Source organism: Leuresthes tenuis, unplaced genomic scaffold (assembly GCF_036924035.1).
Source record: "Leuresthes tenuis unplaced genomic scaffold, fLeuTen1.0.hap1 SCAF_2, whole genome shotgun sequence".
In the NCBI taxonomy this organism is placed as follows: domain Eukaryota; kingdom Metazoa; phylum Chordata; class Actinopteri; order Atheriniformes; family Atherinopsidae; genus Leuresthes; species Leuresthes tenuis.
This window is the reverse complement of record NW_027325356.1, coordinates 42,198,199-42,209,244: the sequence shown is the minus strand read 5'-3', so window position 1 is coordinate 42,209,244 and position 11,046 is coordinate 42,198,199.

The following is an 11,046-nucleotide window of genomic DNA, read 5'->3' as shown; positions in this document are numbered from 1 at the left end:
AAGGACGAGCCTTAGCGTCATCTGTTGGCAGCTTTGGTTAATTGCAAAAGGAAGGGAGAAGTCACATTTATTGGGCTGTGTACTAATGAACGACAGTTACTTCAATGATAGTTAATCATGTTTGACATATCATTAAAGCCCTCTAGCTAAATTGGTTGAACTAACACAACCTTCAATCACATACTTAACTTCTATACTAACAAAACATTTGTCTTGTATAATCCATTTGGAAAAAGAAAAAGGGGAAAATACAAAGTCAATTGATTTTAACAGTAACTGACTTTAAGGCTAAGAGGAAGCTCAGTGTATAATTTCTGATTATATCCATCCTTCCTAAATTGTGATTCTACATCAATAATCTAAGAATAGTACCATTGGAAGGGGAGAAAAAAGAAAAGAAAGGAACAAAGGAATTTTATTTAATGATTGTTTTTGAAGAAAACGTTGAAGAACTGTTCTGGTAGTTTTCTTTCTTCCCCTCTTCCAACTATTCTAGATTTAATCTATACCCTTCTGCTTACAGCAGTTATTCCTGGGCAAATAGATTAGTAAACATCAACAATTAAACAGTCGACAAACTCCTGGTGTTGTTGTGACTTTCTGTGGAGTTCAATTTACCTAATATACTATACTCTGTAGTTAAAGATGAGGAGTCATGAAGAATCAAAGATGAGACAGATTCAGCTGGTTCGCGGTCCAATGATGGTTTATTGCAGAGTTACAATATGACCATATATGAGAAGAAGCCCGGGCTAAGTCTGAAGTCTCTTCTGAAAGTTCCCCTCTTTTATACAATCTGGGCCTGTGGTTGCTCCTCCCTGGGCCCCTCCGTTCATATAGTGTATTTTCCCCAATTTTCCACCATTATGTCTTAACTACTTTGTTTACCCGAGGCTGGGCCCTTCATCCTGTCTTTTTTTAAAACCCTTTTATTCATATAATAGTCCTTCCTACTACTCCTGACCTTTCCCCTACATCCATAGCTCCTGTTTACCATTTTTATCGCACATGTATTCATTACTGATTGACTCAGAGCTACACCTTGGTTCTTTCCATAGCATTAATGATTGACTCAGAGCTACACATTGGTTTTTCCATAGTATTAAGCTACACATTGGTTTTTCCATTGTATTACCTTCAGGGCCTGGTAACCAGACACTACATTTCCCCCCTGTGGTCCTGGAAAGGACCACCCATCAAAGAAAACCATATTTCTGTAAATATTGTGCACACACAGATTAATGAAGTACAGCACACTGATTATAGAGGTAAAAACCACACTAATAGTGATATGTCAATATATTTGCATCCTACAGTGAGGATCACCAGAAGATGAAGTATCAGCTGTCAGGACAGCTGTATGACTTCACCTTAAAAACCATCCCGGGACTGGCCCATCCAGATGGCACTCGTGATCGTCACTGACGGGCTCCTAGCTGAACCTTGCAGACATGGCCAGGGAAACATCCTCCCACATGTAGAGTGTGAGAGGTAGAACCCTCGCCTGGTGGCAAAGTTAGCAGTACAACATTTCAACACTAAACTAAAAGTACCATAAAAATCACACGTGAACAAGCAGGTTAAATATACTTGTGAAGTAATAATATTTGTAACAGCACACACCAAACCATGTCAATTTCTGCTCATGCAGCTAGTTACCTTTTGGTTTGTTCTAAGGGCGAACCCTTGGCACACTTATGAGGGTCAATCCTCTTAAACTTTTTTTGTTGAAAGATTTTTTTGCTATTGTTTTCTCCAGATTAATTGCCACTAGGACAATGCTTAAATTTTAAAAATTTAAAAGTAACAGGCCCGTGCCTACACAGGCTAAGCTTTCCATATAGGGTTCACACCCTTGCTACTTCAACATTTATATTGTTATACAACAATACACTTATTCACAGTGCTTATGCTCTTGTGAATACATCACTGAACCAGGCCCACATAGCATGGTTACTGTTTTACTTATATTAATCATTGTCCATAAATCACCAATTGTTCGTCATTCCTTACTAACTTTGCATAATTAATTTCGATAACCGTTATTCAATAGTAATATGAGAAAGGGTGTCCCTTCCTCTTATTGTAACATAGACTCAGGTCAGGTCTTTGCTGAGGTGAGGAAGGTTCCCCCACCCCCCTTCTCAGTACGGCTCCCAGTCCATTGACAGCTGTGGTTTGTTGTTGCAGTTTGTTTTTACAAAATCTGAGAAGAGTGTTGTTGGCTCGTTGTAGTTGTGTTAAGGTTTGCTGGGCCTGATCATAGGCAGCCTGTGTCTGATCCACCTGCCTCTGTAGCGAGTTAGCTGTCTGTTGGGCAAGGTTTAGTTGCTGAGTCAGTCTCTCTTGTTCTGCTCTCATTCGAGGTTTAGTTTGTACTTGCCTCTAAGAGCTGAGCTTCTGACTTTCTGGATCTGCGTACGGGCCATGGGAGTTAGACCTGCTCGCAGAGAAGTGTAGACTGCTTTTGTCATGGTTCCAATTTCAACTCGAAGATCGTTAAGATGTATATACTGCTCGAAAGGGTGGGCCAGGAATCTTGAGATATGAGCTCTATCATCCGGGCCGACTTGAAGATAGGGCGGTCTGGCAGGCATCGGATGGACTGCAGCTGCTGGTTGGCCGTGGTGGATCTCCGAAGGTTGTCCTCGATCCCCTGGGCTGTCTGGACTTTCTGGGTTGGACGGAGGTCTGTGGAAGGCTGCTGGCCACTGGATCCCGAGCGGATCTGCCGGTGGTCCTGCTGGATTCCCCCTGGGTGATGTCTGGGAATGGCTCCACTCGGGCCCCCCTGACGGCGGATTGAAGTGCCTCTCGTCCTGCTGGGAGTCGTGCCTATTTGGAACAAATGTGCTCGTAGCTAGATGTGGTTGTGTTCCTACGGGTGTGTGTGTGTTGTCCCCTCTGCTAGAACTGTGACCATACCAATCATCCAGGGCCACTTGGCTGGTAAAGAAAGCCTCCGCCATTTCCAACAGTCTGTGATGGAGACATGGTAGTTTTAGTGATAATAATATGTGCATACGTATTTATGATTGTCTGCTGAAATTTGCCTTCTTTTATATAACTATTTACAACACCTATACGATTATTTACAACACGTACCTTGTGGGGAGCAGGCGGCGACCATTGCATCCCTACCTATTTTCCTATATGTCATGCAGCTCTATGTGCCCTTCCGGGTCTTGGTGAATTTGCATAGATATTACTGGAAATTGTCCTGTTATGACGTAATATTAGTAGACGGAGCAAAGGTATGACACAGCAGATCACCAGCAATACCACCAGCACAATTTAGCAAACAACGTGGGCCACATAGACAATTGACAATCTTTCTGGAGAAAACCTGGTCTGATGAGGAGAGATGGCATCCATCCCACTTTGGAAGGAGCGGCTCTCATTTCTAGAAATATGGACAAATTTATTAGTCATCAAAAAACATGACAACCCAGGGTTGAGACCAGGATGCAGAGTTGTAGTCTTACACAAAGTCTCTGCGGCTTCCCACCTGATGCTGGCCACCCCCCCCCCCCCCCAATCAAAAAACACAAAAGGAGCAAATCCTCTTGTGCAAAAAAAATTTAAAACAAAAACTTTAACTGAACAAAAGCATCAAACTATTAAATGTGATTTGCTGAATATTAGATCTCTCCTTTGGAAGTCTCTGTTAGTGAATGATTTGATCTGTGATCATCATATTGATATATTTTGTCTTACAGAAACCTGGCTGCAGCAGGAGGATCATTAATGAATCAACTCCCTCTGACTATTTAGATGTTCACGTTCCTCCAACCACAGGCAGAGGAGGAGGAGTGGCAGCTATCTTCAGATCAGGGTTACTAATCAGTCCGAGACCCAAGATTAGTTTTAGCTCTTTTGAATCTCTGATTCTCAGTTTCTCCCAAAGTGGAAATCACAAAAACCTCTTGTGTTTGTTGTTGTGTATCGTCCACCTGGCCCTTATTCTGAGTTTCTGTCTGAATTCTCAGAGTTTTTATCCCAGTTAGTGCTGAGTACAGATAAAGTCATTGTAGTGGGTGACTTTAATATTCATGTAGATGTTGAAAATGACAGCCTAAATATTAACTTTAATTCTATATTAGACTCTATTGGATTTTCTCAAAGTGTTCACAGACCTACTCACTGCCTTAATCATACCCTTGACCTTGTGCTGACTTATGGCATTGAGAGTGAACGGTTAACAGTTAACAGTGTTAACAGTGTTCCCTCATAACTCTGTCTTGTCTGACCATTTTTTTAATAACTTTTGAATTTACATTACTTGACTATACGGCTTCTGAGAATTTTACATATAGAAGGTGTCTGTCAGAGAATGCTTTAACCAGATTTAAAGACTAAATTTCATCATCCTTTTCTTCACTGCCATGTGCAGATATGACAGAGGACGGCTATTTAAATTTTACTCCAGTAGAACTTGACTCTCTTGTTGACAGCACTATAGCTTCAATGCGTACAACACTGGACAATGTTGCCCCTCTGAAAAGGAAGGTAATCAGTCAGAAGAGGTTGGCTCCTTGGTACAATTCACAGCTGCGTGCATTAAAGCAGACTGCAAGAAAGCTGGAGAGACAGTGGCATTCCTCTAATTTAGAAGAGTCTCAATTAGTCTGGAAAGTTTAATAACGTATAAGAAAGCCCTTCGTAAAGCTAGAACTGCTTATTATTCATTATTGATAGAAGAGTATAAGAATAATCCCAGGTTTCTTTTCAGCGCTGTTGCCAGGCTGACAAAGAGTCCAAGCTCTGTTGAGCCATGTATTCCTTTAACTCTCAGCAGTGATGATTTCATGAGATTCTTCATCAATAAAATTGTTTAAATGATATTATGCATATGAATGGTGTTATGGTGTTTTCCCCCCCTCTTTTCCCTCTTTTCTGTCTTCTCAAACCCCAGCTGGTCGAGCCACCCTTCCTGGTTCTGGTTCTGCCAGAGGTTTCTTCCTGTTAAAGGGAGTCGTTCCTTTCCACAGTCCCTCAGGCTCAGGACGGGAGATTGGACTGAAGACAAGTTTTGGTGCAATCTGTTAGTTTCCTTCGCTAGGATATTGTTTTTGAAATGGCTCTATATGAATGAATTGGATTATTTTTAAATTAATTACTTGGATTTCATTGGATTATGTTTACAATGAATTGAACTCCAATTGGCTTGAATATTATTTAAGTGCTTTGAGATGACATTTGTTGTAATTTAGTACTATATAAATAAAACTGAACTGAACTGAATTAAATTGAATTGAATTGAACCCGGGAAGCCCACCGCAGGGACAACCACTCATCCACCCAGAAGACCACAGAGGAAGTCCCCGGACAGAAACCCCACGACCATAGGACAGAGGCCTCCCCGGAATCAGGGGTGACAGCCCACCGGGGTCAGGTCCCCGCCACACAGACACGAGTCGATTGTCTGACCCAGGCCCCACGAACCCAAACCCCCCCGCAGAGGCCCCGTACAATGCCCTCCCAAGTGCCCCAGGAGCCCCCCCACACCAGGAACAGCAGAAGCAGGCCAGAGGACAGCAAGCACTGGACCCAACCACAGCCACAGCCAACCAAGTACTCCTACACAAATCAAAGAGAGAGAAAAAATAAATAAATAAAAACGCACCCACATACAAACACAACCCCACACACGCATGCACACACTTGCACACGCATTCGCTCATGGTACCGCCCCCCCCCCCATCCAGGCAAGTGTGCTTTGTTAAAATATTCTAGTCCAGTGAAGTAGAGGCTGTTGCTGTGCCATAAATTAGCAGTGTATCTTTTAATTTATAAATTTACTTAGGCTCCATACAGAATTTTCTTTTCTTCTGCGCTAGAGATTCAAAGTATACTCAGATTTTTGATATTTAAGGTTTCAAACTGAGTGATTGACACATGTTTTTGTTGTTGTTGCTTTGAAACATTCAGATGGACTTTGTGGAATCAGATGACTCAAACATAAATAGTCAAGATGAGTACAATCCATGTTCAAATGATGAAAGCGCAGAAAGTGATAGCAGTTTGGAATTAACCCTGGAAGATGGAAAAAAGAAAAAAGGTGCATTTAGTGATGGCAGAAGAACGTCTTCCAGTCAGAGCAAGTTTAAGCCCAGAGAGAGTGAAAGTGAGTCTTCCTGTCAGAAGACACCCTTTGAAAGAGGTCTTGCCCCCACACAAAAATTTCCAAATAGCAGAGCTGATGGGATTGAAAAGACAATAGTGTCAACATATTCGCAAAAGGATGTGAGCTTTTCAATGCCCCCTGAAGAACACTCTATGTCAGTCCAATGATAAAGAAGGGAAGCTCTAGAAGTTATAACAAAAAACATTTTTGCTTTTATTGCAGAAGGTTTGTCCAGACAATGTCACAACACCAGGATGAAATGGATGTTGCAAAAACACTAAGCTTACCAAAACAACTCAAAAGAAAGGAGACTGCAGTTAGACTATATAAGAAATAAGGGGAACTTTTAACACAACAGTGATGTTTTGTAGACACAAAAAGGCAATCTCATCCCGTGGAAGCAACCACAGAAAAAATCTGAAGGACACAATTTTGCACATTGTGTTTACTGCTATGTTATATTCTCCAGAAGAGTGATGTGGTGTCATTTTCAGTTGTGCAGCTTCAAACCTGAGAGTTCTTGCATTGTGTGCTTTTGCTGAACCTGCTCCACTTGGATTCAACAATGCTTATTGGATGTTCTTAAGTGTTATGAATCAAGACAGGATTACAGTTTTTATTGAAGAAGACCGCTGGTTACCGATTGTTCAAGAAGAATGAGAAGATAGTCAGTCAACATCAGTATATACGACAGAAATTGAGAGAGCTTGGCAGGCTGTTATTGGAAGCAAGAAAAGCTACACATGTGAAGAACATCCAAGAATCTTAAAACCTGAACAGTACAGTCAGGTTGTCTCTGCTGCAAAGAGCCTATCTGGATTCAGTGAGCAAACTGGTAAATACCAACGTCCGTCTCTTGCTCGCAAGGTTGGCCATAGCTTGCATTCTTTGGCCATGTTTATCAAATCTGAAGGCCTGAAAAAAAAGATAAACAAGCTACTCAAGATGCTGAGGATTTTGCAACGCTTTATCAAGAAAGTTGGAGATTTGACATTGCGAGCCAAGCATTAACTCAGCTTGACCAGAGCCAATGGAATGCTCCTCAACTGTTACCTTTCATACAAGATATCCAAAAGCTTCATTGTCATCTAGCTGAGAAACATCTGCAAGAACACCCATCACCATTAAACTGGAAAGAGCTTCCAAAAGTGACTCTGACACAAGTTGTGCTGTTTAACCGCCGGAAAGGAGGGGAAGTGTCCAGGATGCTCCTGTCTTCGTATCTGTCAAAGGACACATAAGACCAACATGGAGATGTAAGCTTGGCTCTTACACCACTTGAACAGAAGCTGTGCAAACATTTTGTAAGGATTACAATTGTAGGAAAGAGAGGAAGAAAGGTTCCCGTTCTTTTGATGCCAGAGAAAAGAATGTGGGGTGCTGTGTGACAATGGATATCTGTTTGCATTACCACACTCTGTCCATTATGTTATTATTGGCTTTGTTCTTAGACATTATAAATTCATATTCTGTATTTTCCTAAATAACCTAAGTTCCTAGCTGGTACTTTTCCACTCTACTCATACTGCACAATCGATTACCTTAAAATGGTCCAAGACCTTAGAATGACATAAACAACTGGGTCAGACAAAATATCTCTATTAGGGCAGATAGGTCTGGTACATTAGATCCACGCCTAAAACAGCACTCACACACACACACATTGTTTATCACATCCAAAGAGCACAACAAGGACAGCAGCCACTCAAAACTGGCCAATTATACCCTGACAAGTGTGAATACAACTTCTGTGAGATAAAGCTGAGTATAAATATGACATGTTTCCGGATAACGGGGCTCGGCCTGACGGATTTCCTGCAGGAGCTCTGGCACTCCGAGTCCAGCGCTGCAATATACTTTACTTGTGACCACTAATAAATACTTTTTCAATAAACGATTTCTCCAGCTTGTTCTTGGGCTTCCAATGAAAATATCGGGCTAACAATTACATAAGGGCTTCTGACTGCATAAGGCAGTTTGTGTAAGAATGTGACCACATCAAAAATCCTAAAGCATTAACATCAACAAAACTGAGGAAACATATTGCCACCCTCTCTACTGTATTGAACCTCAAGACCACAGAACTCGATCAGTTGGCAGACTTCCTTGGGCATAATATTACTGTCCACCGGAAACACTACCGCCTTCCAGAGGGTACCCTCCAGTTGACCAAAATCAGCAAAGTACTACTGGCTATGGAGCAGGGACACCAAGGAGAATACAAAGGAAAAATCCTGGATGAAAATCAAGTTGATGTGAATGGTATTAAGTGTTGTTATTATATTTTAAAAGTGCAATATATGACACTTACTTTTAAGCATCTAGTAAGCAAGTATTTACCCTGTAAAACATAGGGGAGTAATGGTGACCGGATGAGAATGACAGTAGTGTTATCCCACATCTGTAGTTTACTTTTACATAGACACAAAACATACTTCTGTATTTTGACTGCATCTACCTAGTAGTTATTGAAACAGAATGATCAGTCAATCAGTTTTCTGCAGTGTTTACAGTATGTTTAGTCTTAATTGGCAGATTGCCCACAGTTTCAGTTTTCCAACTCAATAATATTATATCACTTAACATTTTAGAGACCATTGGCATGGAGGAACCTTCAGAAGAGGGCATTGAAGGTATGTGATAATTGTTTTTAAATTGGTTATAAACTAGCCATCATCGGTCATCATTGAGGGTGCAAGTCTGATTCAGTCTGGGATTGAAATCTACTTTATGATATGCTGTATTGTACAGTGACAATATTACATTTTTCTAAACTGCCATTTATCTGTAAAACCCAGCTCGCACCAAAGATTCAGAACAAGACAAAATCATTATAAAATGTTGCAGGGCAAAGTTGCAGCAGTGTGAACAGGTAGCTGTTTCAAATACTTCATAAAGATCTGGTTTGAAGCTGCACTCTATAGTATCTCTAAGTGGAGCTTCAGAAATTATGAAAGTCACCATGTTTCTTTTGCCAATTAAGAGAGACAGCACAGAACATGGTGGTGATGTTAATTACATTATGGATAAATATTAATGATTATATATGTTATGTTCTACTTCATTAAAATGTAGAGGATGAATAAAGAACCACCACTGACACAATCGTACAGTAAATAGGACAGATATTTGGACAATAATCTTGTATACAGAAACCCAATATCAAACACAATGTCTTTTGGTATGAACCTTTGGTAATGGCATGCATTTTTACCACTGATCACTTTTATAAAATCTGTATACCCTTCATCACTGCTGTCAGTCACAACAGTGAGTTGAGTAATATCCTTGTCAAGCTAGCTTTACTAGTAGTAATATTATAATTTACTAGTAGTAATATTAATACTTAATATCAAAGTTAATATGTCTGTCTTGCATGTTTGAATAACAATTTTCTGTGTCCAGGAGAAGAGGGGTCGGAAGATGAGGTCAACATTTCATCCCTGCACGAATGTACATCCACATTCCAAGTCCAAAACCAGGATGGGTCTGCAATAGATGAGCCTGAATAATTAAACCAGACTGATTTTTAGCACTTCTATTTAAGATGAGACACAAATGCCAAATACTGGATTATTTTATAAAATGAAATAATAGCTCTACTGGGCAAGGCAATTTTATTTGTAAAGCACATTTTTACAAGAAGTTCGTCTCAAAGGGCTTTACTGACTGTTTTTGTCTTGTATTATTTATTAAAGTTCTTTATGTGTCTAGATGTCAGTTTGCCAAGAGAAGAGGGGTCAGAAGATGAGGTCAGCATGTCATCCCTCCAAGAATTTACCTCCACATCACAAGTCCATAAGCAGAGTGTGTCTGCAAAAAAACGAGGTAAGCTTTGGGGCTTGGATTCTCTTTTGGGCTATTGCATTTTATCTTACTTTTAAATGGAAAATGGTCTATTGCAAGCATAGGCAACCTATTCCACAAAGAGCCAGTGTGGCTGCAGGTTTTTGTTCAAACCAACTAAAGCCGGGTTCAGACTACACAATTTCAGACGGATTTTGACGCAATTTCGTTGTAGCCGACACATCATCAAATCAAATCAAATCAAATTTTATTTATATGACACCTTTCATACTTTAAAAGCAACACAAAGTGCCTCAGAAGCTAAAAACAACAATGATATACAATGTACCAATCCACCCACCCCCATAGATACCTAGAGAGACACGGAGACAAACAGACGCACACACACACACACACACACATGCACGCACACACACACACACACACACACACACACACACACACACACACACACACACACACACATGCACGCACACACGAACACACAAGCTCAGACCCACTGCACCTATCAGACAGAAACATGGAACCCAGACCTAAGGCAAGGATACCTTGGGTGGCCGACCACACTGAGTGGGCTCCTGGGCCATGACCACAGAGACGGTACCTGGGCAGACTAGAGGCCCCACACCAAGGTGCAGAGTCCTCCAGCCACCCGGGCCAGAGCAGTCCACAGGACAGCACCCCCCTCAGTGGACCAAAAGCAGCTCCCAGTGTGGTAGGCCCCCATGAGGAAACACTGGAGCTAAAAACTGAGAGACTAAAGCAGTAGAATAATATAAAAAGGTGTAAAATGAACAAAATAGATAAAAAACTTTTCAGCTTACATAGTTAAAATGTCTAACTAAGACATGGAGTTTAAGACATATAATTAAAATAATATAGAAATAAAATATAAAAAACGTTTGATTAAAATGAATAAAGAAAATCAATTAAATCAAATAAAAGCCTGATTAAAAGGGTCAGTCTTGAGCCTCTTTTTAAAAACATCAACAGTCTCTGTGGCCCTGAGGTTCTCTGGCAGGCTGTTCTACAATTGGGGGTTATAAACTAAAACTAAAAACTAAAAACCGCCTCCCTGTGTGTTTTAGATCGAACACGTGGTATGGTCAAAA